The sequence below is a fragment of the Syngnathoides biaculeatus genome, chromosome 10, assembly GCF_019802595.1.
Source record: "Syngnathoides biaculeatus isolate LvHL_M chromosome 10, ASM1980259v1, whole genome shotgun sequence".
In the NCBI taxonomy this organism is placed as follows: Eukaryota; Metazoa; Chordata; class Actinopteri; order Syngnathiformes; family Syngnathidae; genus Syngnathoides; species Syngnathoides biaculeatus.
In genome coordinates this window covers 28,440,783-28,450,627 of record NC_084649.1, presented here as the reverse complement: position 1 = coordinate 28,450,627, position 9,845 = coordinate 28,440,783, and the positions used below count along the sequence as shown (strand labels likewise).

General features: G+C 46.7%; 1 long non-coding RNA gene across 1 annotated transcript; it reads left to right on the top strand.

Moving 5' to 3' along the window:
* The first annotated feature begins 39 nt into the window (after window positions 1-39).
* On the top strand, window positions 40-9,563 carry LOC133507167 (uncharacterized). Its single transcript, XR_009796756.1, has 3 exons — window positions 40-124; window positions 8,339-8,462; window positions 9,057-9,563. It is a non-coding gene; the product is annotated as an uncharacterized LOC133507167 (long non-coding RNA).
* The last annotated feature ends 282 nt before the right edge of the window (window positions 9,564-9,845 follow it).

The following is a 9,845-nucleotide window of genomic DNA, read 5'->3' as shown; positions in this document are numbered from 1 at the left end:
TCGTCTTCTCTTTCATGCAATTGAAAACATAGATATGCACAACAAAGTTAGATGCACTCTCTTTATTGGGAGGGTGTTGGTGACTGGAAACTAGGAGGGTCAAAATGGAGACCAAAAGACCAAGGTATCCGGAATATTATGCTGGGACGTCATGGCACGACCCCGTACAATTCAGATAAGGAAACTGTGACAAACCTTTCACAGACAAATATGTTGATGTGAATACATATTTTATTTTATTCTCACTTTGGCGTTGACAAAAAGAAATAGTAAATTTCATGAAAGTTGGTTAAAAAATTAGTAATTTATGGCTTCATATTGTTTGAAAAATGAGCAATTTACGACTTAAATTCGAAGTCTCGACGTGAGGGTAAGCGGCTTGGATAATAACATGACAGGATTTAATGTCAACTTCGACCTTTCCAACATGGCCACGACGTAGGCACGTAATTTCAGTGGTCTGGTAGATTACATAAGCGTACACATAGTATTGTTTTAGGGTCATAACCTCCAGTAAAACCTGGGATGGTTCATTTTGAACCGGGTTCCTCGTTCATTTCTTAATATTTAGGCTCGATTTTTGGCCCAAAACAAATTAGTATTAACTCGTTGAGTTCTGTTTTAGACATGGACAGGCTTGTCATGAACGTTGGACGACCTTTCATCATCATCAATTACTTTGTTTTACAGTCAAACAGCACCTGAAATACAAAGATACCAGAGTACAGTATTGTTTGGCTTGTCGAATTTTTTTCTTTAAAACTTATTGGAGTTTAAATGTAATTAGTAATCCACAAAAATGATTAGCAAGGGGGAATTTTAGAAATCAGTGGTTGCATACTTACTCCCATGATTCTTCTGTATCATCCAAATGGTCATTGGCAACTGGTTTAAGCAGGGGAACCTTCCGTGCCATGCATGATTACAAACCATGATGTCATAGTCTATTACCAACAGTCACCTTGGAAACGGTGGTCCCAGCTCTTTTCAGGTCAGTGACCAAGTCCTGTCGTGTAGTCCTGGGCTGATTCCTCACCTTTTTCAGGATCATTGACACCCCACGAGGTAATATCTTGCATGGGGCTCCACTCTGATTGAGACCGTAATGTTTAGCTTTTCTGATGATTTCTCCGACAGTGAACCTTTTTTCACCAAGTGTGTGTGTGTTTTCTTTCGGCTTGTCCCTTTCGGGGTCGCCACAGCGTGTCATCTTGGCAATTTCTCTGTAGCCCTTTTCAGCCATGTGGAGTTCTACAATTTTGTCTCTGGTGTCTTTGGACCGCTCTTTGGTCTTGGCCATGTTACAAATTTGAGTCTGACTGATTGTACGGGGTCGATAAGTGTCTTTATGCAACTAACGACCTCACACAGGTGCATCTGATTCAGCATAATACATGGAGTGGACTTCTAAAGGCGGACTAACAGGTCTTTGAGGGTCAGAATTGTCACGTCCCATCGGAGCGAGAATAGGACCCAAATGCAGGACTCGGAAGATGCAAGGTAGTTCAAGGAGATACGTTTATTATATGCAGAGGTAGGGGATCGAGCAGGCAGTCCGGTTCAGCAGCGGTAGTTGGGACGTCGGGCGAAGAGAGCAGATGAGCGGACAGGCAGGAGTCGGTACACAGGGGAACAATCAACGCAGGCAGAAGTATCAAAGGAGTCAGGCTTACAAGGTTGGTCGGAGAACATGGGAAGGTCGGTACACACAGGATCGATCAGGGATACCGGAGCACATGAACGAGACATGAAGATCAACGAACCAGCCAGTTGTCATCGCGGTCATATAAATCCACAGCATAATCAGGCTGCATGAGGCGCAGGTGTGCACCTTCCACTCAGCGCACCTGCACGGACACCCGCACAGCTCGTGCGGCAGGATCATGACAGTACCCCCCCCCCCCCTAAAGGCACGGCTCCCAGACGTGCCTAAACGAAAAAACAGACAATAATTAACACAGGCAGGGGTGGGCGGAAGGGGTGTCCGGAGGAGGGCACACCCCCCCCGAACCCTAGTCTGGTGGCCATCCAGGCCACCAAACACAAGGCATCCGGGTGGACAGGTCAGGAGGACGACCCGGACGCCAAGCACCAGGGTCACCAAGGGGCGATTCGGGCGGACGACCTCTGTGAGGAACCAAACGGCGAAGCAGGAACCAGAACGAGGCAGGCCACTGCTATGGACGAGAACCTCCCACGCCGTGGTTGCAAGACGACCAGGGATTGGTCGCCACCGAGGCTTGGTCAGTAGGCAGCCGTGGATTGGTCAGCAACGAGGCCAGGTCATGAAGCGGCTGGGAGCCATCTGGAGCGAATAGGATGATGGAGAAAAGGACCAGAGCATGACCGCCATCCCGAAGTCTCTCCAGCTCCAGGGCGGCTCCACAGAACTCCCCAGCTCCTCCTGGACAGCAACGTGAGAAGGGGGCGACACCATTGCCTCCTCCTGGACAGTAACGTGAGAAGGCGGCGACACCATCGCCACCTCCTGGACAGCAATGTGAGAAGGCGGCGACAGTACCACCTCCTCCTGGGCGGGAACGTGAGGCGGCTGGGGAACTGTCGCCATCTCCTGGACAGCAATGTGAGAAGGCAGCGTCAGTGTCACCGTCGCCACCTCCTGGACGGGAACGTATGGGCGTGCCCGTCGCCGTCAGAGCGGGAACGGAGAGCGACCGCGGGCCGGTCACGGACAGAGCGGGAACGGGGGCGACCGTGCCGGTCGCCGACGAAGCAGGAGTGTGGAGCGTCCACGGGCCGGTCGGCACTGGTACTGCACGGCACGGACGAGAAGCGGCTGTGGAGACGTCGGCACCTCCTGGACAGCAACGTGAGGCGGCATCGGGTCGGTCCCCACTGCCACGTGAGCTTGCGGTGCATCCGTTGAAACAGCAACGTGGGCGTGGCGCGGTGGCGAATCCGTCTCCAGGGCAACGTGAACGAGAGTCGGCAGAGAGTCAGTCGAAACTGACACGTGGGCGTGTCTCGGGAGCGGGTCAGTTCCAACTGCCACGTGAACCTGCATCAGCAGCGAGTCCGTCGCCATTGCGACGTCAGCGTAGCTCGGCTGGTTCGCCAATCCTTGCCGGACCTGGGCTGTGAGAGCCGCCAATTCCACGCTCTGCCGCTCTATCTCCGCCCGCATTTCGCGGCAGAACGCCTCGTGATTTGGCGACTCCTCCTCCAGCTCCTCCACCAGCTGCGGGTCCGCCGGTCTCGCCGTTGCGGGCGAGGAGTGGGAGGACGATGTCTTAGTTGCCGCGCAGCGGGAGGCACCGGGGAGCGCCCGGACGGGGCGTCTCCTCTGGCCGCCACACGGAGGTCCCGGGTCGATGCCCAAGCGGGTTCCCTCATACAGATTTGTGTACTTAAACCTACCGGGCGAAGACGCTCTGGTGCTGGAAACGCGGGGAGGTGAAACAAACTGACTGGGATGAAAGATCAGACGAGCAGATTCATAATCAGAATAATCGGAGTCGTACTCCGGCAGCCGGTCATACAAATAACGGTCCTCCTCATATTCCGAAAAGTCAGAGTCCAGAAGAATATGAGGAGCCGGACGGGTCGTGTTCGGGACGTATTCATACCTCGCTGGCGGAGCGTAAGACACGGAAGTGGAGGGCATCAGGGAGCCTACCCGGATCGGACAGGCTTGGTCCTCCGTCAGACGGTCTACCTTGCGTCGGTCCCGGCGACGCCCGGTCTTTCCTGCTGGGTCCTGTGTTGGCCAGTTCGTTCTGTCACGTCCCATCGGAGCGAGAGTAGGACCCAAATGCAGGACTCGGAAGATGCAAGGTAGTTCAAGGAGACACGTTTATAATATGCAGAGGTAGGGGATCGAGCAGGCAGTCTAGTGCAGCAGCGGTAGTTGGGACGTCGGGCGAAGAGAGCAGATGAGCGGACAGGCAGGAGTCGGTACACAGGGGAACAATCAACGCAGGCAGAAGTATCAAAGGAGTCAGGCTTACAAGGTTGGTCGGAGAACATGCGAAGGTCGGTACACACAGGATCGATTCAGGGATACCGGAGCACATGAATGGGACATCAAGATCAACGAACTGGCGCCGGCCAGTTGTCATCGCAGTCATATAAATCCACAGCATAATCAGGCTGCATGAGGCGCAGGTGTGCACCTTCCACTCAGCGCACCTGCGCGGACACCCGCACTGCTCGTGCTGGAGCGGCAGGATCATGACACTGATAAACAGGTGTTCAAATACTTATCTGCAGCTGTATCACGCAAAAAAATCGTTTAAAAATCATACATTGCAATTTCTGGACTTTTCTTTTTAGATTATCTCTCTCACAGTGGACATGCACTTACGATGAAATTTCAGACCCCTCCATGATTTCCAAGTGTGATAACTTGCAATATAGCAGGGTGTTCAACTACTTATTTTCTTCACTGTATGATAGATGACAATTAGAAATTTTGGTCCAGATTTTTAAACCAATCATTGAAGTTGACAGTAGTCTTGCCTTCGCGGGCCAAATAAAATTATGTGGCAGGCCAGATCTGGCCCTCGGGCCTTGAGTGTGACACCTGTGCAACAGAGCGTATCTTTTACATCCTGAAGAGGAGATACATACAAGAACTGGAAAACAACATCAGTAAATAAATAAAAGTCAATTGGTCGCAAGCTTCATGCAGTTATTGCAAGTCAGGGTTATGGCACCAATTAGTCACTATTATTCACCGAAAGAACTGTTGTACAAATTGGTTGGCCACCTTGCTCATTGTCAGGTTTGATGCCCAACCGCTGGACTAATGTGCAAATTACAGGGACAAAAGAGGTCTTCAATTTGGCTCATGAGGAGGACGGGTTCGGCTGACCAGCTGCACTTCCAAACCACGTTCTGAGTCAGCCTCACCGTTGCTGACTCTCAAGGTGAGAGAGAGCAGACTTCGATGGTTTGGACGTTCAGAGGCGAGAGAGTGAGTATGTTGGTAGAAGGGTTCTGAGGATGGAGCTGACAGGCAAAAGAGCGAGAGGAAGACCAAAGAAAAGGTTGATGGATGTGGTGAGGGAGGACATGTGGACAGTGGGTGTTAGAGAGGAGGATGCAAATGGAAAAAGATGACGCTGTGGCGACCCCAAACGGGACAAGCCGAAAGAAAAAGAAGAATATAATATCCATCCATTTTCTTTTCCGCTTATCCTCACGAGGGTCACGGGGAGTGCTGGAGCAAATCCCAGAAGAAGACAAAAGCTGCCCGGTAACAAAAGGTTTTTATATCTATGGGTCCATGGTAAAAGTGGAGAATGGATTTACCCGTCACAAGTTTCCAAGAGACCCGGTCCGTCGTGAAAAATGAATTGAACGGGTGCAAAGGACGATAGCTTCGTGGGTTCCAAATGACAGGTAGGTGTGTGTCCAGCTACTACAAAAACCATGTAATCCGTCTCTCATAACGTAACAAAAGATCCGCGTACAAAATGTGTCAATGTGCGCGTCGGACGGCGTCGGGCTGCTGCGTTGCTTCGGCAGTGAAGCGCATGGGCTCCCGGAAGGCGGCGGCTTTGAAGAATGCTGCCACAATCCAGCACTCAGCCGCGTGCAACTATAACGACTCGACGGTGTTGTTAATCACGTACTGCGGCGGGTGTGAACAACCCCCTAAAGCAGCATGGCTCGGCTCCGTGATTAGCCACCTCGGCGCCAAAAATGAGCCACATTGCAATGAGCCCCGATGGCTCATCTCCGCCGTGGAAGTGGATCGGATGGGAGGAAGTTTGGCCGTGATCGCATATCATCTGAATATGGCTCGAAACAATAGTGTAATATTGCCCCAGTAACTTTACTCGGTTGTGTGGTGTTCTCTTTTTCGAAAAGATCTTCCGTGTTAGAAGGGGCGTGTTCGTCTCCCATAGTTAAGGTGCACCGCGTGTTTTCATTGGCGACTGTCCGGGTGACGTCACGTTCAGAGGATGCAGCCAAGATGGCAACCACTTGGATATCGTAGAATGACACTTGTGCAACTTTGCACATGGATGATGCGCTCTCCGCTCACATTTACTTTTTCGTATTGATATTGAAGTTACAATATCTATTTTAGAATGTTTGTAGGGATGACACTTGGCCTTTAAGCAAATAATGAAAGTCCAATAAAAGTAAAATAGTCTTCAGTATTTGAAATTTTTCATCAATAAAAATTCTTGATCTGACAAACTTTATCTGAAGAAAATTTAAATGCACTGGCCTGTCAAGGAATAAACATGAATGGTCTATACCCACAATGTTTTGAAGATGCTGAAAGTTCAACATAATTGGCATTAGTGGCAACGACCTAGCGATGCATTGTAACAAACATTCCTGTTGGCAATGGCGATGTATTGTTGTGGGGGGCATGCATCGCGGGACTGCCGTAAATAGGAGGCAGGCTTGCTAGAATGTGCCTTATTGTGCATGCACTCGAAGTATTGGCCACACCCGAATCAAGCGACGAGGTGGAAGATAGTCTAACACAGGGGTGCTCAATACGTCGATCGCAATCAACTGGTCATTGCGAGGCAGTCTTGGATGTCGGCCAATTCGCATACGTACTGCAAAACATGAAAAGAGGAAGCCACTGGTTTCTTTAGGCAGCACATGGAACTTTCTCTCACAACGACTGCTGCTCCACCACACTCTACTTTACCTTATACCCGTCCCCGGTCTTGAAGACGTACACTATAATTAAAAATGTTACAGTACTTACGCAGCCTATCAATGTGTTTTATAATGACAGCATCCACCACCGCTGCTTTAGTTAGCAACACATACAGCAAAGATGAGCTAGACATGCTGCTTATGTTTACTTTCGATATTAATGGAGAAAGTTAAAGAATAAATGCAGTTGTTTTAAGATGCAATGGCTGTTGGAGTATGTGAATAATCGAAAAAAATGTGGTTAAACTAGCCGAGATATTCTCTTTTCTGGGTGAGAAAGGTCCTGTCTGAAGCCAACATAGATTTTTTTGGCTTACCACCGCTAGATATGTATGCGCTATTGAGTCTTTTTTTTTTTTTTCAGTGGGCTGAACCCAATGATGTAGAATTAAAACTCGACTGCGCACAGACTCCTTTCACGTGGTAATTCGGCTTCAACTTCCAGTCAGGGCAAAACATTGCTTTGGGTACTATTTCGCGTGAAAGTTGCCATCCTTTGATATCCTTAGAATTGTACATCCATCCATTTTCTTTGCCGCTTATCCTCACAAGGATCGTGGAGAGTGTGAAGCCTATCCCAGCTGTCAACGGGCACAAGGCGGGGCACACCGTGTACTGGTTGCCAGCCAATCGCAGGGCACATGGAGACAAACAGCTGCACTCACAATCACACCCAGGGGCAATTTTATAGTGTTCAATTAATGTTGCATGTTTTTCGGATGTGGGAGGAAACCGGAGTGCCCAGAGAAAACCCATGCAGGCATGGGAAGAACATGCTAATTCCACACAGGCGGGGCCGGGATTAAACCCACAAGAATTGTACATTGTGAAACATAAGATTGGAATACGTTAGGTTTAGATTTTTTGGTGTTCGTATGGTTAAATCTTGTTGCGCTGGTCCCTCCCAAAACCGTGCAGGCGATCGCAAAGAAGTAACTTCACCGATAAGTGTGTTTCAGTTATTATTATTCAATTAATTATTAATTCAATTATTATAATTATGAATGTGTAAAATATATCATTACAATATTATGAAGGTCTGTACCTCCCATTACATATGTATATGTCAATGTATCTTTTAAACCTTCCTGGGCATGCTGCAAATGTTCGGACAATAGTCATGACTCTCGGGATCCAAAACATTCCAAGTATATAGATGTATCGCATCGTTTCCCATAACAATGTGTGTATGGTTTACTGTACTTTTTGCCCTGACCGGAAGTCACAAGCTATTGACCATGGCGGAACCAATGTTGGATGCAGTGGGGCAGTCTCGTTTTTATTCTATGTGAAATAAAAACCAGACTGCTCACCAATGACAATAGAGGGCTGCAACTGAATACACTGCCGAGCCTACGCATTAATTATCCGCCATATTGGAAGACAAACCCTCGGGAAGTTCGAGTGTGTGTAGGTGTAATCAATCTGTTTTTATATAGTTTCATCACTGTTTCTTCCCTGGGAATTTGATGTAAATGATCAAGCAAGGCATGGCAGGCTCTTCTGCCAAGTGTAAACATCTTGACACCCTGCCAACTGCTGAAAGGAATTGTTATGAGGAGAAACTTGCTCTGGTTGATGGAGTGTATCCCTACGAGTTACCCAAACAGGAATGGAAAACAGATGTGACGTACTACCCTGCTGTAACTTACCCTGACATTGTGAACTATTTTTTCTTCACTCCCAGAGTTTATACCATGGATGACCTGAAAGGTTGCAAGAGCATGGATGCATACAATCAGTTTGTGTGTGGCTGGGTTCGTGATGTGGGAGCTGTTGTCAGAAATGGATACCACCTCGTCAGTGCAAAGGTCACTGCTTACATCTCATATGATCTATATTTCATTACACTGTGACTTTTATCAGTTCAATGTAGACGTTCCCACTACAGCTTTTTAGCAAATCCAATTATTTAATTCAGGTAAATTTAAATGTATGTAATGTTTGTGAGGCCAAGAGTAATTTAATGATCATTTGCAACTTATAATTTGACAGTTAAGTAACGCCATGCAGGAAAGAGTATTATTAATTTCTTTATGTTTCCATCTCTTTGTGCTACATATATTTTCAGAATCATAATATTTGAAATAGACATATTTTTTTCAATAAAATGTAAATTTCTTTAGCCTACATTCTTTTGTGAAATTTTCATTTGCTGCAATAATGATAGATGAAAATATTCAGTAATATTAATTAAATGTGCATGATACTTAATACATGTATCACAACATACATACATGCATGTATGTTAAAAACTCCAATATTATCTTTACACACTCTCTATTCCCAAGCATTGTGAGAAAAGCCCCTTTGGCCTTGGGTGATTGCTGAACAAAGTGGGAAAATTGCTGCTTAACATTGCAACTGCAAGGCTGGCCTGAGAGAAGCTTGTTCACATGTTGCAGCACTGCTGTTTTGGGTTGAAGCCAACATCAGGATACAGGACTCAAAGACCGTCACACAAGAGAAAGCATACTAAGCTGCCAACACCTTTAAAAGATGTGGAGTATCGTCCAATTGGTGAATTTCACTTGACTTCAGCAAAGACAAAAAGACACCAACTGCATACTGCCCTTGAAGCTGGTGCCAATGTGGATGTCAGTCACTATTTTCAGACTCAGATCAATCATTTCCAGGTTCTAGGCAACAATAGCATCCTATGTCTCTCCAATCCGTAGTCCTCCTCAAAAGTAGTCAATACAAAAAAATCCAAGAAAAAAAAATCGCTACCTACCAACCCTAGTATTTTTAGTCTATGTTATCGGAAACAATATTATTTTTTTTTGGCCTTATAACAATGTTTTGACCATAAATGTGTTGTAGCCAATGTTATGGAAGTGCAAAAACAAACAAACCAATTGTACTTCAAAATTTTATTGTCTCATTCTCCATGTAACATGGCAGGCTATTCTGTACCCTGAAAATTGTGTTTAGTTCTACTTGTAACAGTTACCCACTGTATTTGAAACAAAAACCCATGTGTATCTATATGTACAAATTTACATGAATTGCAATAAATGCCTTTGTAAGAGATTTCTTTGTTTTCAATTTAGAGCTATTGATACTATCTTTGAATGTCAAAGTGCCCCCCCAATGTTCAAGAAAGAATGCAAAGTCCATTATCTCAAGTTTATAGAGCATGCTTGGGCAATTACAGTCATGCCAATATAATTCCACAAAGACATGCATTTAAG